General features: G+C 33.3%; 1 protein-coding gene across 3 annotated transcripts in view; it reads left to right on the forward strand.

Moving 5' to 3' along the window:
• The window catches only part of LOC145666417 (elongation factor-like GTPase 1), a 642062-nt gene that overhangs the window by 422402 nt on the left and 192253 nt on the right, over positions 1 to 27407 (forward strand). The gene's annotated exons all lie outside the window — the stretch shown is intronic.

Consider the following 27407-nt stretch of genomic DNA (forward strand, 5'->3'; position numbering starts at 1 on the left):
GGCTAAATGGCCTTCGATGCAGACAGCCCAGAAATCTAATTCCTAATCCTAATCCCATTAGGACGCTTTATTTCCAGATATTATAAAATATTGAAACGAGCACGCCCCTTTGTCTTCAGTTCTAAGGCCAGTCTCCAGTAACATGATGTGCGGTCCGTAATAGATTGGTTTGATTATTGGGAACCAAAATAGGACGGAAGGGTAAACGTTGGGTTTTCTAGGGGGCAATTTAGCACTGAACTTTAACTACTGTATATGTATGAGCCCAAGAGAACCATTTCATCATGCGAGAAAGACAATGATATGTTTTTTGTCGCAAAATTATTTCACTTTAGTAAAAGAATTTTCGCATTTTGCTATCCTATTCTTCGTTTGCATCTCATTTCTCCAATTTTGTGGAGCACCCTACAACGTGATACTGCTTAAATAAAATACCGAAGCCAACGTCGTGGTATTCTTTTTTTTTTTTCATTATTCTATTTAAAAAATATAACGAGGCGAATATAAGTGGTTCTTTCTCTAAAAATTCCCGGGATTTAATTGCGTATGGTCTGTGTGATACTCTTGCACAAATAATATTTCCTCTCTGAAGAACAACAGTCACGCTACTGAGCAAAACGAAACTGGTTGAATTCTAGAAGGACAATAGACTCACAGAATGACGTATCATTTATTTTCAACCTAGACATAAAATTACGGAAGATAGTAGGAAATTATCTCACACAATTCAACCGTCAGCGTTTTCGTAATGTGCGTGTAATCGCTATGTTCCTATGAAATGTAGGTTAGTGAGGTTCCAACTGTTTGATTGTGGCCACAGGCCAACACGACTTGGGTGTATATAATGAGTGTTCATCTCATTCCACGCCTTCATTATATCAGCCGCCAGAGTTGAACTCATGCTGGAAACAAAACAGGCAGAGCACGCGCTATATCATGTCAAAGGATTGGAATTCATTCATATAAGCTCAAAAATTTAAGGAAAAAGGAGTGTGGGATGAAAGAAGGTGGTTAGCTATGACTGAGAGTTGGAAGGGCAATAAAAAAAGAAAGAAAGAAAAACAGGAAGGAGTCAAATGAAGTGCCATTGTCCTAGAATTGTATAAATCTAGAATAGTATTGACTTCATTTTGTTGTTAACTATGGAAATTTGTGTTAACAATGACGTACGTAAATTTTTCAGGAACTTTTGAATTTCGTTATCGGTGGCTCATAGTCAGTAATAGAGCTTTCATCTCTGGTCTGAATTTACGTGCTCTCTGGGGTTTTCCTACTTTCTTATACCAACAATCTTTCTTTATCGTTCACTTTCACACCTATCTTTCATTTTCTTTAGCCGAAAAGGCATAATTTTGGGACATCAAACTAAATATTTCATAGTCTTCCTCCCTATCCTGCTGGCTAGAATACATACTTTTGGTGCATGATGTTTCGTGTTTGATTCTGGTAGGAGAGCACCGAACGCACTGGAATGGTTCATACCCCGCTTTAAACTGAGCCTCGCTGTTGGGAAAAGAATTAAGTGCAAATCTATCAATGCTATCTTGTTAACGTGTTTCACTCGACCACGAGCCATTCATAAGCTTGGTTAGAAAATTTTTACTTTTTTCATGTGTTCGTATAGTAGTCTCGCTCAAAATGTACCACTTTCTTTAAGAGTGCCGCTTTAGTCAATGGGTTCTTTGAAATTCTACCCGCGCTATATTCTTTCTTACCCTAAAATTGTCCCGTTCCTTCCTAGCACTTACGAGGCAATAAATTAAGCCTTAGTGGTTGGCTGTTGATGACATGTGCAAAAGTGACCACAGTCCTAGCCCAATTTCTTTTATTTAAACTATTTACCAAAGTTTGATCACTGGGAACGTTATGAGCGTGACCACTATACACTTAGGTACTTGAATGTGTTAATCCTTAAATCTTGTGTGAAGCAAATTGAAAGAATATTTTTTTTTTTAAGAAACATTGAAATTTCAAAATTTTTTGGAAATTGAATTCAGTTATTCAATTTTAATGATAGATACCCTGAAGTTTGTTCTTAAACTTAGAAGTGAGTTGACCTCCTGATTGATGTCAATCCCAAGTAATAGATCATTTTAAGAAGTTTTGAAGAAAACACGACTTTTTAAAACGTAAATTGATGATTTCTAGAAAGCTGCACTTAAACTTTTTCTTGTCTTTTCCAAGATTATGTGAATTCATCTCTTTTTCACTTAATTGATTTCAGCCTCAAGTGTAGAATGCAAAGTTGTCAGAAAGCACTTGTTCGAGATGGAATGAATTCGCTCTCTCCGTCTGACTAGTTTCAGCCCCAAAGCCATAAGGGTAAATCTTAAGTTTAAACCGAAACACAATATAAAAAGTTCATAAACATCGGGAAAATTTTACATTTATCATTTTTATTATTATTATTATTATTATTATTATTATTATTATTATTATTATTATTATTATTATTATTATTATTATTATTATTATTATTATTATTATTCATACCTCGTTTTTGACAAACTTCAACATTAAAGAATGGAAATGTACGCTATGCTGCATCAAAATCTTGTTATTATAAGAAAATTTCACGAAAAGTGGGTAATTTGTAGGAAGGGTTTAGTTTTTCTAAGATTGGCTATATTAATCGTTGTCTCGGACTAATTTAAATACTCAGCGATAGGTCTTAAATTTTAAACAAAGCCATGATGCATTTCATAAATAAATAAACGGATTTTTTTTAAAGAAACATGTCGTGGAATATATTTTTAAAATTAAAGGTGTATATTTTTATAATTAATTGACTGATTTGAAAATCGAATTTGTTTTACGAAAGATACAGTGAACTCCCTTTTGTCAAAATACATGTGTATATGATGAACCTTCCAAGTTGAAGGTGAGTTTATCCTCTTATTGTCGATCAAGTACAGTCGTCGATCAATGGATGATTGTACGCCATATTATGTAAAATCGGACAATCGTTACAAAAGTTATATTTGAAAATTGTTGTCTTATCACATAATGTATTGTATACTAGCAGCGTTCACCCCGCTTCGCTGCGGTCACCCCGGAACGCAATAAACTTTGTTACTTAGATAATTTTTACTTTTTCGCTTTCAAATTGCAGTAAATGTTAACATTATAGCGCCTGTCATTTATGTTAACCCGCCGAGTGACACGGTCATGCGGGTTGCATATAAATACGTTTATTTTTATACCTATGATGAACTAACAAAGTGATTTGTACGTTATGGACACTTGAATGGTCAATTATCTCAAGACACTGGTAATTAAAAATTAAAGTGATATGATAAAAACCATCTAGGGTCCAAATCCTAATAACCCCCCAAAAATGAAAGAAATTGGTTCAGCCGTATTAGCGTGATGAGCTAACAAAGGATTTGTGCGTTCTCTTTTATATAATAGATGTAAATTTGTAGTATGGATTGATTTTACTCCCTCTTTTGCCCTCGTATTCTTAATGAATTTCAACGGCAAAAAATAGGATTATTTACTAGGATCGGATGCAAAGTTTAATTAAATTGGATAAATGTTAAGAAGTTAAAATGGAACAGACAGACACACAAATGCCATTTGAGATGAAAGGTCGAATCTCGCTTTAGTAATAAATTGTAATTAATCTATATTTTCTCTGTTTATTTGCATGTTTAATTAGCCCTTAGGGAATCAGTGCAATAAATCTGTAGTCTACACAACATAGGACCAACTTGATACACAACATAGGACCACTATGAATTTTCTGCCCATACTTGTTTTGGTGACTTCAACTTTCACCTATTCAAGATTCGCCTAATAATCTCAGGCAATGAAATTTACAGATATTACCTCAAGAGAAAGATTTGCCTAATGCGAAATTATGTTGGTAGTGTTGACAAGAAATGACAAAAATTTATAGTTTTTAAATTTAAAAAATCAATAGACATATATATATATATATATATATATATATATATATATATATATATATATATATATATATATATATATATATATATATATATATATATATAGTTCTGTATGTAGGGGTCTGAATCCGAAACAAAATAGTAACTTACTGAAACTTACAAGACAGCTTCTTTCCAATCTAGTATAGGCATACCTTAAAAGTACACAGATGTCCGCCTTAAGCTTCACTGTATCAAAGTTTGACCATCACCGTCTATAGAACAATCATGTTTTCCTTGATTTCTACCTTAAATTCAATTCCAAGATCTGGAAACTTACAACAAAATATTTTGTAAATAAAATTTATTTCATTTGATATATAATACATTTCTGTAGGTTAGGTAGATACATAGTTACAAATGATAGAATAGACATGTGTTGCTTAATCTTGTATCTGTTTCTTTCAAGGGTATTTTTCTGAGTTTTTAAAACTCTTTCATAAAGAAGGCCGATTTCATCAACCATACAAAATGTTTAAATATATGAAATATAGGAGGAAACATGGATAATGTGATACTGTTTTTACATGAATTTTCATGAAGTGATATGGCTTTGTTTCAGAAAAGGAAGAAAACTTGTTAGAAACTACTCAAGAGATAGACAGTTAATTGCAACAGGTTGTGAGTATATTCAACAAATCTACTACAAATCCTGAAGAACTAGCAAATTACACTTCTATGCATTGCATAATTACACTTCTATGCATTGCATGGCTTTCTGTCGATATTTCTTCACACCAGTCACTCATCTCTTAGTTTTGCCCATAAGAGCAGGTGCGAGCAGACGATACATATTGAAGATGTACACTCATGTCCAAAATTATTGTCGCATGTGTATAGATATGTTGTTGTAGGAATATAATTTGATAACGAATTCGCCCGGTATTTCTTACAATGTTAGTATGTGTATTATCGGGAAAGACATGTATGTGGCAAATTTCATGTCAAAAGAGCAGTAAATAAGAACAATAAAACGAAAATAAAACTTTCTTGTCCATTTAGCAACATTTTGTTTTACTTCTAATTTTCGTATTTGTAATTCTTTTCCTATGAAATTTACCACAAATACACATTTTACAATTATACACATAGTATCAGTATTAAAAGTACCCTGCAAAATCATTATCAAATTATATTCTTACAAGATAACAGTGTAGATATGCGAAAATCATTTTGGACATGAGTGTACATCAGGAGCAAACTTGGTTGGAGCAACATATTTCAGCAGTTGATTGGGGATCGATGGAGAAAATGAAGAAATCTACCTAATTACTTGTTATTACATACCACTACCAAACTCTTATCTGAAGCTGGTGTATTGCAAATGTAAAGCTTTCATGTACTTAGTTCAACTGTTCATGTTCGGGATTGTTTTACTCAGATATGTGCATTAATTGTAGAGAAATCATATTTTGGGAATCAAAAACAGCAGAATGAAAGTAACATGTTGGCGTTATCTTAGTCTTGAACTACCCTCGAATTATACGTTACTTATATAAATCTTTCAAAGTTCCTTGTTTCTTTTTTTTTCTTTCTTTCTTTTTTTTTAGTTTTTCAATGTAATAGGTACCATTTCTGTTCTGAAAGAGGCAGAGTTTATTATATGAAACTTAAATTACTAAAATATAAACGCTCTCCTTAAAACTCGTTGTTTCAAGGGCTTTTTTCATCTGAAGCAGCACTAGGTCTGATCCAACCCAACCATATCGTTTCTACGTTCCAACAGTGTGCCATGCCAGGGATAAGTTAATTTTTGAGTCTTTTATATACTATAAATGACTTTAATCGTTTATAAAAAGAACTGAATTTTGCTTAAATAACGTTTTGTCTAAGACTATTTTGCTAAATAAACGTTATGTTCGTATAATGCCCCATACTTTGTATTTGTAATTATGGCATATTGACATATTTTCTTTAATTTTTTACTTACATATAAATGTTATATGTATTATATGTATAAAAATACAAAAAAAATAAGAAAAATACTCTTGAAAGAAACATAGGTACAAGACTGAGTGATACAAGCCTACTGTATCAGTTGTAACTTTGTATCTACCTGACCTACAGAGATGAATTAAGTTAAACAAAGAAAATTTTAATTACAAAATATTTTGTTATAAGTTCCAAGACTATAGAATTGAACCTAAGTCAAGAAATCAAGGAAAACATTATTATTCTACGGACAGTGGCGCCCAAATTGGATATGACAGCCATATTGGATTAAGCTCAAGAAGGATATTCGGGAACTTTTAGGATATTACTATACTTGATAAAAGGAAGCTATCCTGCAAGTTTCATTAAACTGCTAATTTTTGTTGGGTTTGTCAAATTTTTCACCTACATACTGGACTATTTAATAAGAGCGCGAAAATAGTTTCAAGAGGAAATGTTAACTATTAATAAGGTACAGTACTACCAACGTATGGGAGGTAAACTAAGTTTTAAAAAAGTTCAACTTTCGCTTAATAAGAACACAACTCTGTGTCATCGCTTTGATTGACGTTTGCATAGCTAGGAGGTATTAGGCGAATCTTGAATAGGTGAAACTTGAAGCCCCGCTTGTTCTAGACCATTTTCCAATCCATGGTGCAAGAATATAAAACAGTGTGTCAGTTCAGAAAAGAAGGGCATTGTATAATTGATGAGCGATATTAAGTATGAAACAACTCGAACAATAACCACTATTCTGCCTAGGTACTACTCACAACTTATTACAGGCATCATATTATTGACTAATTACTTCAGTCTCACCTTAAGTATTTATTTCATTTCACACAATACACAGCGTATTCTTCTATATGATCGATACTTCTTAATTCCAGTTCCTTGCATGAACTTTATCTTCAGCAAAATAATTTATTACTCAAGTCGTCTATTGCAGTTCTCCATTTTATTCACCAAAGATGAAATTCAAAGACGCAAGTATTACATTCAATTCCCTTGCGAAGAGTGTACGAAATGAGATGAATTTAAATTGCATAATTAATTGTATTATGGTGGAGAATGGTAAAACAATCCTTAAAATGATCATTAATTAACCAATTTGTTATTAATTTCTAAATGTCCTATAGTATTATATCACATATGAGTCCAACTGCTGTTTCCTAATAATTGGTTGTCTTCCTTTTTTTAATTGGCCAATGAAAATAATGTTTGAGCAAGTTACGTGGTATTTTGATAGAAAGTATTCAGTGATATAAGGTAAAGATTGTTAAAGAATAAATAGCGTTCCAATATTGGTGAACCTCAGTAATATTTGTTTAAGAGATTTCCGTCTTACAAGTCGAGTTCCGCTATATTTCTTGGAGTCTTGTAGCCTGCAAATAAATTGATCAGCTGTTTTGTGGTCGATGAATTAATTACTAATAATTAAAGAAGTTTGATATTATAGTTGTTTGTTCTGATGGATAAAAGAGCATTCTAGATTATAAAATTCTAACCAAACATTGTAAAAATCTCTCTAAAAAACAGGCATGCGTCACATACACTAACTTGCTCACACTCCCGTCTTACTACTTAAACATATGCTCCCACTACAAATTATCATTCCCAAAACACTAAATATTAGGGATAGGTTGAGTATTCGAATTACTGATAGCACATATACGTACAGGAACTGGCTCGTTTTGTACGGAACGGAATCAAGTTCACTTTTCGGTCATTTTGTACGTATTTCATCTTTAAGATCTCTACTGAAGTTCCTGGGGAGCACGGTGGCTTAGTGGTAGAGCATTTACCTCTGGTGTGTGTAGTCCCTGGTTCGATTTCCGGCCAAATATGCTTGTTATGAACAATATCGTGTCCGTGGTTTTTCTCAGGGTACTTCGTTTCCTCCCACATCGCATTCCACAAATTCTTCCATCGTCATTCACTTTCCTTGATCGTTGTCTCCCTTAGGCTGAAGTTAAACTGACAAGTGAGAGATTTCATTTCATTTTGTACCAAAGTTCCTTTCAGAGCTCAAAATATCCATGACCAAATATTGTGAATAATAACTATAATAATAATAATAATAATAATAATAATAATAATAATAATAATAATAATAATAATAATAATAATAATGATAATAATAATATAAAAACTGTAAATTTTTCCATGTACTCAAGCGTGTCTCTCTTTCTTACAACTTCGGTAATTGGCCTTGATTTTCTTGTGCTCTGAGCGATCCAACTAAGTAATATGGCCACACAACCTCGATAGTCACTTCATACATAAATTAGTATATCCTTCAGTACGAGGGTCACTACGAAAGTTTTGAGATCTGAAATAACTTACATACTTAAAATTAATTTAACAGTTGGGTGCCGCGGTGGATCAGTGGTAGAGCGTTCACCTCTGGTGCTTGGGGTCCCGGGTTCGATCCCAGCCCCCGCCAAGTGAACTTTGTGGTGGACAAACACCGTGTGCGTGGATTTTCTCGGGGTTCTCCCGTTTCCTCCCACTTTCTTCATTCCACCATTTCATTCATTACTCATCATCACCGTCTCCTTTAAGTTTTACGTCTAACGATTATGCCGGTTAGACTAAAGATTTCATTTCATTTCATTTTACAGTTTAACACCTACATTTTCTTAAAGTATTCACCATTACACTGTACATACTTTTGCATCCTCGAAAACCACTTTTGGAAGCAGTGTTGCCAGTCTTTTTCTTCAAGTGTTGAAAGTTCATTCTCGTAAGCCACTACAGCTTCTTCAGGGCTGCAAAATTTCTTCCCACGCATGCGATCTTTGATCCTGGGGAACAGAAAAAAATCACACGGGGCCAGATCAGGGCTATACGGCGGATGAGTCAAGTTTGACCTCCGTAGATTCTAAAAACTGAATTGTGATGTTGGCCGTGTGTGCGGGCGCGTTGTCATGATGAACACATTGCCGCTCACGCAATCACGTTCACGCCGTTTCAGGATCTCACGCAGTCCAATTCTTGGATGCCGTTACCGAAGCTTCTGGAACACTTTTGTTAGGCAAACAGTGGTGTACCAGTCCTTTGTTCAGTGTCAGTCCTTTGTTTTTCAAGTCGAACAGTTGCAACATGGCCAGATTTAAAGAAGAAAGTTGCGACCATCTTCTTCCCCACACTTCGCGGTCGCTTCACTTTCGTGGTTGAATTTTCGTCTGGAAAGATCCAAACTGTAGACTGGCGTTTATTTTCAGGGTCAAATTGATAAATCCAAGTCTCATCACCAGTAACAATGTCAGAGACGCGTCGAGAATTGCCTCCATCAAATCTTGCAAGCATTTCTTCACACCATTCCACACGCATGCTCTTCTGCTGTTTAGTCAAAGTGTGAGGCACCCAACGAGATGAAACCTTCCTGATCCGAAAATGATCATGAAGAATTTTTGTTACTGCTGGCGATCCAATGTTCACTGTAGATTCAATGTCTTTGAGTTGTTCGAGGATTTTCTCGAATCATTTGTTCCACAGCGGCAATGTTTTCATCTGACACAGCTGTTGCCGGACGTTCAGCTCTCTCTTCATCTTTAAGCGATGTCCGGCCTCTTCTGAATTCACCAAACCACCGAAAAATTGTAGCACGGGAAGGAGCAAGGTCCCCAAATGCCCCATGCAAACGGTCAAGGCTTTGTGTCCCGTTCAAACCACTTTTGAAATCGTAAAGGATCATTGCCCGAAAATGTTCCCTTTCGAGCTCCATTCTAGACAGCTGAATACTGCTCACATCAACAAACAAGTGAAGGCGATACGGCCACGCCGATAAGCGAGGCGAGTTGAAACTTGCTTCGCTTCTTCGCTTACTGAACGCAATTGTTGGAATTCAAATACTGTGCCACAACAATGCGTATCTCAAAACTTTCGTAGTGACCCTCGTATAAGGCACTCTCATACCTTAATAAGCCAGGTCTCAAACAAGGGTTCGAAGTAGTATAGGTGGTGTCGTGATTGATGCTAATACGAGAACAAATTTTAGTTTGCCCATATTCTGTCCGCCAATGTAGTGTGCTATTTAAATATCCACATATTATGAAGAAAATCGTAGAGGAATACAGTTTTCAAAATTAAGAAGAGAAAACTAAAATAGTACCAATATATTGACCACATAGTACTTTAAAATGTTTTCTTTTTTTAAATTGTTATCCAATCAATTATGATGTAGTTTCAATACAGACTTTTCGTAATAAACAATATCTTAAAGTCTGGGGGCAACGGTAGCTCAATTGTAGAACGCTTACCTCTGGCACGTGGGGTCCATGGTTCGATTCCCGGCCAATTAAGTTTGTGGTAGACAGCATCTTGTTGGTGGGTTTTCTAGGGTAGCCTCGTTTCCTCCCACATTCTCATTCCATGATCATTCACTTGCCTTAATCGTCGTCTCCCTTAACCTAAAGGGCATAATCGTTAAACTGAAAGATGTAATTTTTCTTAAAGCACGGATTTTTAGTTCCAACATATTTTAAAGAGGGAAATTGATATTCCTCTTTGTCTTGCCATTATTTTGAATATTTTTTTAAATCAAGCCTGATGGGACTTCTCTTAAGGATAGGAGACCATTTTGCTATAATGATCGCCATAATTCGAACCCGGTTCTCCCACCCCAAAGGAGCATATGCTAACTGTATACGTAGACAGAGCTGTAATAGTAATTCTGTATCATTTTTTTTAAATCCATAACTTCTCGCTATTTTACCTAAAATTTAGTAAATTATTTGGACCCTTAATTTAAAAAAAAAAAAAAATAATGAAACTGTGTGAATAGATTTAGATCTACTTGAACTACTCTGTAAAAATTACGAGGGGAATCGCCCTAAGTTATTCAGTTTTGGTTGTAATCCATTTATTGTAAAGACTTAGGCAAAAAAAATATTTTTGCTTGTTACACATACTACCTAGGAAATCATAACAAAAGGATCCCCTGCTATAAATATGACGATAAGTAGGTGTCTGCTTAATTGCCGATGACTAAGTGAACTTTCAATTTTTTCAATGCATGTGCACGGTAGTAGTAGTGCATATGTTTTAATAGCTAACGAAAATGTTGAAGATAGTCTCTAATGGAAATCGAACTTGTCCGCGATTCGTCTAGCATTTATAATATAAAGATAATGAATAAATAATTGCTAAATAATGTTAGTATGAAATCAGAGAATCTCCAAGAAGGTAGTGATTTAGTTTTTTTTTTTTTAATCCGTTTTATTCCTCAAACATTCAAGAAGGTTTGATATGAAAACTTTAATTGTTTTTGTAATTAACATTTGCTGTCTTGTAATAATTAGAACCTTGGAGAAAGCTTGAAATTGCTACTTTTGTACGATGTACACTTTACTTAATGAGAACAGTGTTTCTTCATTTTTTTAAAAAGTGAAATATATCTGTCCAAAACGAAGATTGCAATTAAAACTATTTGATTGACACTGTTTAGTCGGTCGACAATCGGTGAATCCTACTTTTGCGTGTAATTGCTCTTCTTACACATTCAATTTTCTAAGTTGTTTGTCATTAATATCCATTTAACCCTACTTTTAAAATGATGGGATTGGTTTTCGTGAGAGAGAAAAAAAAGCATTTGAACAAATAGACATTCACTAGTTTGAAGGGGAACGTGGCGAGTCTAATTTCTTTTCTCTCTCTCTTTTGTGTTTAGCGGAATTTTTAAAGGTTTCTATTCTTTTTTTTATGTGAGTTGTGAGTTGGTTGGGATGTTAAATAGATCTTTCTGAAGACAGATTGTGCCGTACTTAGTTTTCATTTCCAGAAAACAAAGTGAAGCTGCACTCTTATATAAACGACGAGAATAATTTAGATGTTTAATGACTAGATCTCCCGTTATCCGTGGTAATTTCAATCGTGAGACAAAGGCAAAAGGTCGCTAAAGTCTTTTCACGCAAGAATAGCCAAAACAATTGTGTTAAGTGGGCCGTTAATTTTTTCCCCTTTGACATAGATTTGATGAAAGATGATCCTTTTCAGGCCCATTAAAGATCAAAAGTGCTACAGTTATAACTGTTACGCCTTTCACGGCACGCACTTGTACAGAGAACACCCGCTTAAACGCCATTAAAACAAACAAACACATCTTTTTAAAAGTATTTGAAGAAATTCTCTCTCTTTATACAACTTACACAAGATGTTCCAGAAACACATATAACAGATTTTTCTTGTCATAAAAAAAAATAGAAAAAGACAACTATTCCTAATTTTATAGGCTTCTTTGTAGTCTTGAAGTACTTGAGGAATTTTTAAGTTTTAGCAAAGACTAACACGACTCTTGTAAAGTGATACATTTTTCTTTGATATAAAAAATTAAAATTAGTAATGGTAAAACAAGCGGTGTGGTCTTGTAGTTACAGACACTACCTCTGTGACTCAGTAGGTAAATAGTACTCCAATAAGAAAAAATCTGAAGAATAAGTCGTCTCTTAGAGTTTTCAAACTTTGTGAAACATCATCAGTTTTCTTCATGTATACTCTACCTTATCATTGCAATTCGAAATAACTAACTGTGCATTTTTTTAAAAAAAATTAACTGAATTAACGAATCCGTGAGCTAAATGAGGGGGGTCATGATTTCTCAGTGGTAGAGCGTCTGCCTCTGGTGCGTTGGGTTCTTGGTTCGATACCCGGCCAAGTAAGTTTGTGGTGGACAGCATCGTGTCCGTGGGTTTTCTACGGGTACTCCCGTTTCTTTCCACTTTCTCATTCCACCAATTATTCCATCATCCTTCACTTGCCTAAATCATCCGTCTCCTTTACCTAACACGCATAATAGTGGGACGTTAAACTGAAATACTGTATTTCATTTCTGTGAGTTGAAGTCGTATTACTATAATTTTATAGTAATTCCATCGTCTTTAAATGTATTTCCATGATGCAGCTCCAATGGCAGAAACAAAAACATTATCTTCTTTCTTGGTAAGCATCAGATTAATTGTTCAAAGTTATTACTATCTCCGAGAAATCCGCCTCATTATTTTTATTTTTCGTTTTTTTTTTCTTCCAGAGATTAATTGTAGTCATTGCCTTTTAGAGATAATGAATCTCACATTGTTTTTAGCTCATTTCTGATTTCTGTTATCTTCCTCATTAGATTATTTTTCTTCTTCTCAGTCACCTGCTAGCAGAATTCACACGGACTGAACTGGTAGGCAACCTGGAACACAATAATGTTATTTGGGTTATCTATTTCACAGGCAACTTACATCACTGTTAACAAGTATTAGTTTTGTATTTATATCTATCAAGCTGAAGTTCATAGTGTCTATAAAGTAACGTAACGTTTTCCATTTACACAAATTTTAATTGACGTAAAGGCAAGCTTACCGGAAGGTACGTTTGTTATAAAATGAATCTGTACTTTTTAGCAAAGTTGCCTGATAACTATAACTTTTGCTCTAACTCACACATACAGACAGACGTATTTTAAGAAATCAGTGAATTTCAGCATGGTAATCTCGTAACTCTACGCATGTTTCCCAGTGCTGTTCTGTGACTCGAACCACTCGTTTGAACATAGCTCTTGTAGTATGTGTGAGTTACCAGAAGGCAACCTCGTCAGTAAAACCTTTTTTTCTTCTTTCTTTCTAGAGAACAGTATTAACCGACTTCAATGAAAGCGTTGAAAAGCAGAAAAGTAATGAAAACGCGTGAAAGCAAATAATAATAATAATAATAATAATAATAATAATAATAATAATAATAATAATAATAATAATAATAATAATAATAATAATAATAATAAAGCGCTTAAAAGCATAAAATAATTCACTTCAAGTCTGTGGCAAAACAAACAAATTAATACCTAATATAAAATTAGTTTGGACAATAATTTTGTGAAGCATTAATTTGCCTGGTTTGACATACTTTAAACGTTCGCTGCGGAGGACGCCCATCGGCGTCCAGTACTGAATTTGGCATATGCGCCGGACGCCTCTCGGCGCTTGTCCCTGCAGCTGATTCACTTTCCCGCCAGAGCTATTGCAGGTATTGGTGCAAGGTGCAGGTGCAAGTGAATCAGCTGCAGGGACAAGCGCCGAGAGGCGTCCGGCGCATATGCCAAATTCAGTACTGGAAGCCGATGGGCGTTCTCAGCAGCGAACGTGTTAAAACTTTTTTTATAAACAATAGTAATGAATTATTTTCTGCTTTTAACCGCTTTGTTATTATTATTTTCTACCTTTTAGCGTTTCGTTGATGTCGATCAATATTGTTTTTATGAGTATAAGATTTTTTCTGAGTTTTTAAAGTCGGTTGTTTTTCTTTTAAGTTTATTTTTCCAATTTTTTGTTACCGTAGTAGCTTAGTTAGATACCTAAACCAAAGGTAGAATAATACTAACTTCCTATAAAAAGATTGACCTAGAAACATACTTGATTATATATGTATATATATATATATATATATATATATATATATATATATATATATATATATATATATATATATATATAAAGTGTGTAAGTGTGTGTGTGTGTTAATTGGTTTATGCATAATGGAATAATACCTAAATACACACGATATTAGCTGTGTCAGCCGTAGAGGTAAATCTTATTCTAGCTCCAAAGGCTATTGTTAGATCCTCATTAAGTTCATACTGGACCAGGAATGAATACTCTCTGAAACAAAAAAGGAATGATCAAAATCGATCCACCTACGTCGAAGTTATGCGTGAACATACGTATGTGAAAAGTAGTTAATTACGGTTTTCACACTGTACTCGTTGAGGTATCTCATGTCTGACTTCAAAGGCTATCATTGCACCCTGAGGAAGTTTATACGGTACCACCCCGAAATTACATTCTTGCAAACAAAATCGGTGCATCTGTTATGAGTTATATGTATGGTATAACTCAAATACTCTGAATACTTCATCACATAATGCGTATAAGAGCAAGAAATTTGCTTCGATACATTTTGTGTTCGCTTTTGTCTGCAGTAGAATCATTTCATCTTGGATATGAATGAGAAATTTCATCAAATTTCTTTGCAACGTAATCATTCTGATGTTGTAATTTCGTTTCTAAATGTGTTTTCCGAAAAAAGACTACTATTAGTTGCGAACTATTTTATGGAGTGTTGCAAAAGTTGACTCATACAGACACGGGTTCAGAACCATATATATGTGCATAACCTAACAGAAAAAAAAACAACGTACATTAATATTTTAAATGAAAACTAATTACATGATGCGTATCAGAGCAAGACATTTACTTTGGTGCATTTAGTGCTCTCTTCTGCGAGTAGAATAGTTTAGAATAATTTAACCTTGGAATCTTATGACAGGTGGTATGATAAAATCAAAATGCATTGCGGAAAAGACATAGAAGAAGAATTGTCCAAGATTAACATATATCCGAGAAGTAGGATCATTTCAGCTTGAAAATTAATGAATTCAAATTTCTTTGTAATATAGTCATCCTGAATTCCCAGTTTCATTTCTGTGGTTATTGTGTGCAAGTAATGCTATTAATTGCGAATTATTTTATGGGGTGTAGTGCAAAACTTAATTTATGCTGATGTTAAAAGATGAATGCACATAATAGAATTCAGTGTCACAATCGTTGTATAATTACTTACCCGTTTCCCCAGTGAAGAATTATTCCCCAATGTGTGTGTTTTCATTGACCATATAAAATTTACATAAAATGTTATACAAATAATTATTTCGCAGAGCAGTGTTGAGACGTTAAGGTCACTTTTCTGTCAAAGGTCCAGTGAAGGTGAAAATTAGCGAGCGTTTGAACTAACTGTACCAACGCAATTGTTTATAGGTTCCCAGTTCCCAGTTGTGTTACTTCTCATAGGTGCAACTGTATAAAAGAAGGGAAGAATGTTGTATGTCACGCATGTTGTCTGCAGACAAAGAAAAGGAAAGTTCATCCTTCTCTCACGGGCGTCGTTGCTTTTGGTGGATGACGGTCCCTGTGATATATTGTAAATTGTCATGCGATGATACAGGTGACCCAAGTAAATGAAGGATTCGCGAGAAATATATAGGGTGACATTTCACCAAGCAGTTCTGGTAGTCGTGAGGCTTTAATCCCTTTGTGTATGGACCGTTTAGTAAGGTCACATCTCCTATACAGATATTACATTGAACTTAAGACTTTTCTCCTAATTGGTCACTATAACTTTCATTGAACTTACGTATGCTTCATAAATATACATTATGTATTCTCTCACAGTCCATTTTCATATAATGTCTACTTCTTCAAACTGATGAATCCGTCGTTCCGTTGTGATGGCAGGTTTATTTCACTCTCGCTTGTGTTTAGTTAATACGAATATTTTTCTTCTTTTTAATGATACTATTTAGTTTTAAAAAGTTATTGTCTGCTAGTAGCCAGCTTTAGACCCTACCCTGAAAGCATATTTCACTCCCTGCCTTTTTACCTGCGCTCATTATTATGCGAATACTGTTGTTACTTTTGTTCCATTGTTCAAAGCCTATATTTTCTTTTAATAAACTAATATCTGTATTTTTTTTTGTAATTACTTTAATAATAAGTCCAAAATATGTCTCCAGTAATTCAAAAAGTTGAGTGGTATCTTCAGTATTTAAATAATGTGCAGGTATATTTGAACGACTCGAATATAGGGTTATTTAAATTTAAACAACAACAATAAAGAAAACTGCGTATAGAATTTACATTATTACAGGAGACAAGTTTCAAATATTAATTCGAGAAGCAAACCTTCTTTAACTCGTTTAGTTGGAATGAACTGTAAGATGCTTTGATATTATATTAATGTCAAAGAATTTTATAGTTTCTTCCTATATTAGGTTCAAGTAGTGGCGGAACTGCTAGAAATACCAAACAAGTGTGAATTTCCCATATGTACTGTGTTCGTCAACTACGAAAAAACTTACGTTTCCGTGAGACTTCGGCGAAATGTTTGTAAACCAAGTGGTGCTTTAAAAAAAAAAAAAAAAAAAAAAACTTCTATCAAAATTATGAATAATATGTATAAACAAGTCAGTGCAGATGTCCAACTTTTCAGCTATACAAGGATTGTAAAGATAGAGTAGGAGATATACCAATATGGTGGAATTTGGTGTGAATACCTAGTCTATCTGAGACAGAAGATTTTCATGAATGACAACATTAAAGGTGACATTAACAGACACACTAAGCTAGACTGAAGTGCATTCGGAAGAAACAACACATCTTCATATTTAAAAAAAAAACTTGAATGTCAATGTCTCTAACTATAAAACGTAAAATTTTTAATTAATCTATTTTACCTGTTTTACGTATGGATAGGAGACATGGATATTAAGTAATTCCGACATTCACCATCTGCAAACAACACAACTAGTGATGGGCAGTGGGAAGAAAAATAAAAAATGGGAATATTACTGGGTTTTTCCCTGGCATATAAATTCCCGGGAAGGAATTTATTTCCATTTCTTTACTTTATTTTCCAAATTATAAGAACCATATGACTAATTACTTTATTTTCATTTATTATGATTTACTTCTAGGTTTTAAATAATTTGGAGGTTGAAAAAAATAAAATTCGTTGACTGTACTTTATAAAACTAATAATGTGATTTTTAAAGTTCTATTTCCATTTTCACTAAATAGTAGCGAAGTACTAATTTACAAATGATGAAAAGGAACCAGTTTGTAAAGTAATGTAGAAATTGTGTAGAAATAGAGATGAAGTACTATAATACACCCCGATCTACCGTTAGTAATAAACGTCGGTCTGTCTCCTGTCTCTGACTCGAATTTCCGAAGAGGTGCTCGAACTTCTCTTACATGTGAATTAACGCATGAGATTTCGAGAAATAGGTAGGAAGAAAGGTCGTGTGTGACAATGTTACGTGCAAACTTATAAAGATAAGTCAGTATCTTGCAAATATTGTGAACATGAATAGGTTATATATGCGCAAATGTTGATAAAATGGTGAGACATTGTGTCTTCTGGCAGTTACCAACCTAATTTGTTTCTAACATATAAAGAAATTAATATGTTTTCAGTAGTAGAGTCAAGTTTAGAAAATCCACTTACATATAAATTTAAATTGTTTAGCGGTGTAAAAGTAAGTGGACTTAGTATACCATTTTCTCCACATCTTTACTTGCATAGAACATAATATTGTAAGTAAATATACATCTATGCGTATTCTCTAAATATAATAAAATATTAATAAAATAACATAATACTGTTCAGAATATTCATTTTGAAAAATCCTATGGAGACAACAATAATAATATACTGTGATAAAAAAATTAACTTTGAAGTCATAATACAGTAATAGAATGCAATTTTCTTTGTGATTGTACTGTACATAAATTTCCGGAAAATTTCCATTTTTTGGAATCTTCCCGGAAATATTCCCAATAAATATCTTCCCTGAAATTTGCCCATCACTAGACACAACGAATCGTAGATAGATATGTACCAGGAATCAGCCACAAAGATTGGAAAAAGAATCACACAGATATAATAGAAATTATGAATATTATTATTAACATAAAGGCGTTGAAGTGGCGGTACGCTGGGTGTGTTGCAAGGTGAAATTATGATCATTTGTCAATACGAATGTGTGACTGCATACCAAGAGAGAAAATCCTAGTATATAAGATGGTGTGACGGAATCAAGAAACTCTGCAGAGTAACGTGGAAAAGTGCTCAATATAGATGTTGTTAAAACTACTAACGACTATTGGAAAGACGTTCATCCAGCAGTGAATTGACAGTATTTGACTATAATGGTAATATCGTAGACCGAAGATTTTAAGTGAACAAGAATATATATATATACGTTACCAGCACCACGATTGATACTCAGTAATCTTGCGGTTTTCAGATACTTATGATGTCCCTTTCTTTCTGTGTATAATCTGTATTGAATTTGTGCAAGTGTGTGATATATTTATATTTGGAGGGTCAATTTGCACAAGAGCTCAATATGTTCATATATTAGGAGACGATTTGCACAAGAGCTCATGTAACAAGTTTGAAATTTTACAGGAGAGGCCTTTCCTTTTTAGTTTCCGTCTCATCTTTTACAGATTTTGTTATCTTTGCATAAATATAGGCTTATCCTTATCGTATCGTATAATTTGATAAGCATTGTGTGGACATGAGATCATATCCAAATGTAGTCATTTATGCAATAAAATGCATTTTAAAGAAAATGCTTCTATTCACATCAACTCTTTATTGTTGGAACAAAAGGATTCTACATCGAGCGTCAAATGTCATGCCTTTATGATCTTGTGATTCAAAAGACATGTATGATTATATTGAATTTCGCCTCTTTCTTCTTAAGTGTCGAATTTCCGAAAATCCGACGTGTTTACAACTTACTCCAACTAATGACCAGCCATCATATTAAAAGTCATGACGATTAATTAACTAGGTTTTGAGTGAAGATTCAGTTCGTAAAATGACTTTCAATTTTAATATGACAAGTTTTCGGATTTTATAAATTCCTTTATTATTATTATTATTATTTTTGTTTCATTTGATATTTGTATGAAGTTACGTGTCTGCAAAATGTTTTGTTTTTGGATCTTTTGCAAGTAGGTCTTTCACATTTTGAGTACTAAAGTACGCACCGAAAAAAAATTATTTGGAAGCAGGATATGAGACTTAAAACTATTATTCAGTTGTCATAGGAAATACAATCGTATTAACGTCTTGAAACGATTTTATTGTGAAGAAATTGGCACTAGTTTGGCAGCGGAAACAGTGGTGAAAATGATTGCTCATCAACCGCTCTGCTTAATGTCACACGTTGTCGTGAGAAATTGCCTGTGCTTGGACTAGTTGATGTCTTGATCGGATGTACTTAAGCTCATTACGTAGGCCCACAAACCCAGATCTCGCTAGAGCTCATCTCAGGAAGCCCCCGTGTGCGGATGAAGTGTTAATCCAGCGAAAACTGAGAGTGACATTATTTTCTCCCCCCTCCCCCCTCTCTGTGTGTGTGTGTGCCGTGTTTTCCATGACGAGTGTGGTTTTTCCTTTTACTCGTTGGTGAAGATTGCTAGATACATATTAATTAAATTAACTGCACTTGTATCACTTTTTCTTAATTCGTTACATGTGATTGAACTGACTCTTGCTTACTCGATTTTATTTCGTTTTATCAAGCACAGCTCAACGGAGCATGGTTGTTTAGTGAAAGAACGTTCACCTTTGGTACTTCAGGACGCAGTTTCGATTCCAAGTTACATATATGTTTTTTCGTGACGAACTTCATGTTTATATATGTTTTAAAACAGTGTTTCCATTGTTATTATTTTTCTGTTATTGATTTTCATTTAGCGTCACCTTTTTAACCTCCAGAGCATTTTTCTGGGACTTGACACTGAAGATTTTACTTCATTTCTCAATAAGGTCTCTTTTGTACCAATGAACAACTTGTTAAATTATGTTTCTAAGTAGCATAATCACTCCACGTTAAGCTTTTAGCTAGTGTGTGCCTTCAATGCTCAAGGTCCAGCGTTCTATTCCCGATGGACGAGCATCGAGCACATTACAGTGCTTCTCATACCCCATTTTAAACTGTCGATCTCATTCCATGTAGCCTCGCTGTTGACATAGGCGTAAATACAAATCGATAAATAAATAAATGGTGTAGAATTTCTCATAATTTCTTACACTGCATTAGTATGTTTGAATCGTAGTATATAACATCTTCCGGATGACTTGACATGAAATTCGGTGTTAGATTGTGTTATTTAATTCTCATAGAGTACATGGAAGTTCGTCGGTATCGTAATATTGCAAATTATGGATGCGTCAAAATATCAAATAATATTTTCGATAAACTGGATACTTTCAAACATCTAGGATCAATATTAACAGACGAAAATCATATTTACGAAGAAATTAAATATCGACTATAAGCAAGGAATTCGTCTTATTATTCAGTTCAAAATCTTTTGTCGTCGTGAATTGTGTCGAGGAATTTGAAGCTTAAAATATATAAAACGATAATCATGCCTGTTGTGCTATATGATTGCGAAACATGCTCGCTTACTCTGAGGGTAGAACGTAGACTGGAAGTATTTGAGAACAAGATCCTGAGATGAATGTTCGAACCCAAGAGGAACGGCAATGGGGAATGACGGAAACTTCATAACGAGGAAATACATAATTTATACTGGTTAGCAAACATTGTTAGGGTCATCAAATCTGGGAGGCTCAGGTGGACAGGTCATGTAGCCAAAATGGAAGAAAGTAGGGACGCTTTCAAAGTTTTTACTGGAAGTCCAATCGAAAAATGACCATTAGGAAAACCTAGGCGCAGATGGGAGAACAATATTAAAATGGATCATACAGAGATAGGAATGCAAAGTACAAACTGGATCCAGTTAGCAAAGGCTAGAAGTCAATGGAGAGCTTTTGTGAATGCGGCATTGAACCTCCAGGTTCGATGGGCTATAGAGTTAGTTAATTTTCTGGCTCTGGTAGTCAACTAGGACATAAAGGCTTTTTACCGAAGCCTTATGGCTTACATATATTTGGTGGACGTACTCGCATGTTGAAACTCTACTAAGAGTACATCGGTTAATACCAGATCCAACTCTTCGTGAACGATATTACATAAAGACGTAGAATACAATCCATTCCAATCCAGAAAGAAGCCGAAACTAGTTGTTGGTACAACAGCGTTCAGAAACCATTGATATTTAGTTGATTTTTATTAGCCACTGATCCTATCTTTGAGTTTCTTACATATCACGATGTGTCGTGTTAATTATCAGTATATTGTTAATGACATATTAAGAGAAATTAAAGGAAGTTCACTCGCATATTTACTTAAGATTATAGATATAAAAATTCAAGTAAAAAATGTTGATTTTATCCTCATCGTAAATGACGAGGTACAAACATGGCATATTAAACTATAATAGTGAATAACATTCGTAATATTTGTATTATTAAATCATTGTGGTCATTGTGTAGATACTAACGAAGTAAATGTAGAATAGTTATATAGGGTATAACAGACTGTGATATCTTTCGAAGCAAGTATTCTCTTTATAATTATATCAAGCTTGTCTAATTATGTATGTGATGCGTGAAAGTTCTTTTAGAAGAAAGGTCCTGATACGTACTGTGCATAATAATTCTAAGAAAAGCGAAATTTTGCTAATGCTAATGTCATTCTAATACTGAAATTGTCATTGTGTTTGCCATGTAAAGAAAGTGACCATTATTTTTTTTCTTTTTATATTATAAGATTATGTTAGGTGTATTATTAAGTATATTTCATTACAACCTTTATGTTTTTAATGCATTAGTGATTTGATTATAGTGGAATGACATGACTTACGTTGTTATCAAACATATGTATAACATATGTATAGTCTAAAGTTCATACATAATATGTAAAAAAATATTGCATCTGTATATTTTCACTTTCTTTGTTCACTTTCATCTTCATTCTAGCATATTAAGTAGAAATTCAAGAGATATTTTAATTAAATATAAGGAGATAAGTCGTAATGACATGTTTTACAATGTGTATATATAATTATATTACATATTTGTTTTGTCATTGCGGTAATGATAAAAACATGATGAACAGTTACTTTAACTCTTGCTAGTCTCCCAATGTAATAAGTAACTATCCATTTTAATATATTTGTCGTAATAGAGAAACTCTCCGTTTGTGCATTTGAAATGACCTGATACACATTAACAAAGATTTGAGAATCATTTAATAAAATTTACATAGACCTATATAATTATTATATATTCAAGCTAGTATTGAATGACTGTAATAATTATTCGCCTAAGAATAAGTAACGTTTAGGATAATTACTTATTATCTTAACAACAGGATTAATTCCTAAATTTATGGATTTTGTGAAAAGTTCAGGTTCATATATGAAATCATAACAATAGTTATTTATCTCGTAAATTAGTGCATTTAATGAACGTTCCTCTAGAAAAAAATATGGGGCGATACCAAGTGGGTATTCTCGTCTCTAATTTCACTACGATAATCTCTATATTATTTTGGGTTCTCTAAGGTTTTCTAAGAATTCTCTGAAGAATGTTCTGTGGAAGATAGACCGGTTAACTCTCATTAAGGACGCCTTCTATCATTCTTAAACTTCTAAAAGAATTTAACTCATTATATGAAAATCCTGGCCTAATCCTAATCAGTGTCTTCCTTGTATTGGAAGCAGTGATGAAAATTTTCCGATTCATAAAAACATACTACACTTCCTACATCGTTATTTAGCCGTAGGGATGTGAGGTGGAAAATTTTCTATATTTTTCCGGAAAATTTTCCGTTCTTTACAAATATCAGTGATCAAGTAACAATCCCTCAGTATTCATAAAATTGATTTAATTCATATATAAAAATGTTAAAAAGTGAAAGATCGTTTAAATAATCTGAAAATTTTCATGACAGACAATTTTCAGTACTATGTAGGAATAAGTGAAACAATTTTTCATGAATCGAAAAATTGTCTGTCATGTACAGTGATGAAAATTTTCCGGAAAATTTTGAAACGAAAAATTTCCCGATTCATAAAAACATACTCCACTTATTCCTACATTGTTGTTTAGCCGTGATGAGGTGGAAAATTTTCTTCTATATTTTTCCGGAAAATTTTCCGTTCTTAACAAATATCAGTGATCAAGTAACAGTTCCTCAGTATTCAAAAAATTGACTGAAATCATGTATAGAAATTTAAAAAGTGAAAGATGTTTTAAAGAAACAGAAAATTTTCATGGCTCTGACAATTTTCAGTACTATGTAGGAACAAGTGAAGCAAGTTTTCATGAATCGAAGTATTTTTCTGTCTTGTATGGAAAAATTGAAGAACTTTTTATGAGTCAGAAAATTTTCATCATTTTGAAGCAAAAAGTAAAACAACATTTTTGTGAATCGGAAAGTTTTATTGCTTTGTAGAAGCAAGTGAAAGGAGTTTTCATGAATCGGAAAATTTTCATCACGATGTACAAACGAGTGAAAAAACTTTTCATAATCCGGACAATTTTGGATATTATGTATAGTGATATTTGGTGGAAAATTTTCCACTATATTTAACTGCACTTTCAGCTATAAAATTCATTTCTTGTAGAGGGAAGTTAGACAGCAACAAATCATTTTTCTAATTAGCTTTCGGAAACCAGAAAATTTTGTAATATTTTAAGTTGGGAAGTAAAAATATATAGTCTCTCTCTCTCTCTCTCTCTCTCTCTCTCTCTCTCTCTCTCTCTCTCTCTCTCTGTGTGTGTGTGTGTGTGTGTGTGTGTGTGTGCGAAGTGCAGGGAAAATACATTGAGTTCGTAGAGAACAAATATCCCATTCCAATATTTAAAATGTAACAAGAAATTGAAAAGAAATCTTTGTGAATTTATCAATATCAGAAACAGAAAATTGCACCATTTCTTCACATGCAGGACTGCCTATCTAATGAAATAACTACATAAAACTTCCTTATGAAGGTTATTTTTGTATCAGAAAATATGAAAAAATGATTTTATTATGTTTAACACTCATAAATCATAATTTCAATATTGGAATTTTGTATAATCAACATCTTAGAGCAGATATTTGTATTGCAAAACTACCATTATTATGTATAAAAATGTATTAGAAATAATGACGATTCCATAGAACAAGTACACACACACACACACACACACATATATATATATATATATATATATATATATATATATATATATATATATATATATATATATATAAGAAATATGTTTTTTATTTTGTAAATTAAAATGAATTTACTTGTTGCTTTTAGAACGCAGCGCTAATAGTGCAGCTTTTTATGATTCTTTTATTATTTTATTGGAAGAACAAGTACACAAATCAGCTTTCTTATAATGCATATTTCACTTTCTCTTCTGAATGAATATATGAATAAATAAATGTTTATTTCCAAAGAATGGTCAGTATTTGCTTTTATGAGTTACTTAAACTCGAATTTTGGGTAGTCAAAAATTTACAGTAGGCACTTTATATTATATCTACGTATTTATAAACGTTGCAGTATGTAAATCTATAAAAGTAGTAAAGCTATGAGAAAACCGTCTTATGCGTATTAAACTGTCGAAATATAATATTGTAAGATCAAAGGTGGATTCTGAGGAAAGAACGCATTGAAGTTTTTGAAACATTCTTGAAATGAGGAATCGTTAGATTTTCACTCCATGAAACTTTTAAAGACAATATTTATTACCAATAAATTTTACGGCTAAACAACGATGTAGGAATAAGTGGAGTATGTTTTTATGAATCGGAAAAGTTTCCGTTTAAAATTTTCCGGAAAATTTTCATCACTGTACAGAACAGACAATTTTTCGATTCATGAAAATTGTTTCACTTCTTCCTACATAGTACTAAAAGTTGTATGAAACCATAAAAATTTTCAGATTCTTTAAGTGATCTTTCACATTTTAACATTTCTACACATGAATTAAATCAATTTTATGAATACTGAGGAATTGTTGCTTGATCACTAATATTTCTTAAGAACGGAAAATTTTCCGGAAAAATATAGAAGAAAATTTTCCACCTCACATCACGGCTAAACAACGATATAGGAATAAGTGGAGTATGTTTTTATGAATCGGAAAATTTTGTGGAAAATGTTCATCACTGATGTGCAGTTAAATATAATGGAAAATTTTCCACCTAACACCACTATACATAATATCCAAAATTGTCCGGCTTACGAAAAGTTTCATCCACTTGTTTCTACATCTTGATGAAAATTTTCCGATCTATGAAAATTTCCTTCACTTGTTTCTACAGAGCAATAAAACTTTCCGATTCACAAAAAGTTGTTTTACTTTTTGCTTCAAAATGATGAAAATTTTCCGAATCATAAAAAGCTCTTCAATTTTTCCATGTAAGACAGAAAATATTTATTCATGAAAAATTGTTTCACTTCCTACATAGTACTGAAAATTGTCTGAGCCACGAAAATTTTCTGATTCTTTAAACGATCTTTCAATTTTTAACATTTCTATACATGAATTTAACTAATTTTATGATTGCTGAAGAATTATTACTTGATTACTGATATTTTTTTTTCAGAACGGAAAATTTTCCGGAAAAATATAGCGGAAAATTTTCCACCTCACATCACTAATTGGAAGAAGCACTTATAAAGGAAATGTAGTTAAGAACTTTAAAAAGGATAGGTTAGGTCAGGTAAAAGGTTTCGCCTTATATAGCGAAGGATACTTATATATATCCTAGAAGTAGACTAATTTAAGAGACTAATGACAGCTTGTTGTATAGAACTTATCTTCTATATAAAGGAGTATTACTTCATATTAACCTCACCTTATATATATCCAATAGGTGAGGTTAATATGAAGTAATACTCCTTTATATAGAAGATAAGTTCTATACAACAAGCTGTCATTAGTCTCTTAAATTAGTCTACTTCTAGGGAATCGAACCCAGGACATTAGATTCGTGAGCAGAACAACTTATTGTGTTCCTCACTAGTGAATCAGAGGAAGCTACTCTCTCTCTCTCTCTCTCTCTCATATGTGTAAAACATTGTTTCAGAAAGGAACTCGAAGCGTCAACAAAGAGTGTATTTCTTTCAATCCCATCTTATTCATTCGGTCAGTTAATAGCGTAAGGAACATAAGGGTCTGTCAGTCCAGAAACAGAACCTCACAATTTGATTCATATCCCAGTAGAAAACAAATGTTACGCTAAAATAGTATTTCTTAATCTTAAATATTCGGAAAAATAAACGCATTGAAGTTCACTTTGGGAAAAGGGGAAGTTATTTCAATTTTAGTAAAATGTATTTTGCTCTTATTGTCTATATCATTACCTAAATACAGGGGTGCATGGTGGCGTAGTTGTAGAACGCTTACCTCTGGCGTGTGGGGTCCCTGTTCGAAACCCAGCCAAGTAAGTTTATGGTGGACAACATCGTGTCAGTGAGTTTTCTCGGGGTGCTCCAATTTTTTCATTTCACTAATTTTTCCATCATCATTCACTTATTTTAATCATCGTCTTCCTTAGCCCAACGGGCATAATCGTGGGACGTTAAACTGAAATATTTCATTTTCATTTCATTTTATTTCTGTGAACCCCATCCCACTCATGCGGTCAGTTAACAATGTAAGGAACACAAGGATCTATCAGCCCAGAAATGAAAGCTCTCCATTTGATTCATATCCCGTGCTGAGCCAAAACCTATTCTGGATTGTTATTAGTAGGAAACGGATGTTACGCAAAAAAATCTATTTCTTAATCTTAAGTATACAGCAAAATATAAATAAACGCATTGAAGTTTACTTTGGCGGAAGGGGGAGTTTCTTGAATTTTAGCGAAATGTTTTGACTATTTTGCTCTTATTGCCTATATGGCCATTCTTTGCATTTTCTTCAAAACGAGGATTTCATTGAAGGTGAGAATAACTTTAGATTCTTCCCTATCCTTACTAATACATAAAAATCATGTGTGTTTGTGTCATCAGATTTTCGTATAGAAAGAAGCCACGTAGAGCTACC

Source organism: Thermobia domestica, chromosome 12, assembly GCF_964235325.1.
Source record: "Thermobia domestica chromosome 12, izTheDome1.hap1.1, whole genome shotgun sequence".
Taxonomy (NCBI): Eukaryota; Metazoa; Arthropoda; class Insecta; order Zygentoma; family Lepismatidae; genus Thermobia; species Thermobia domestica.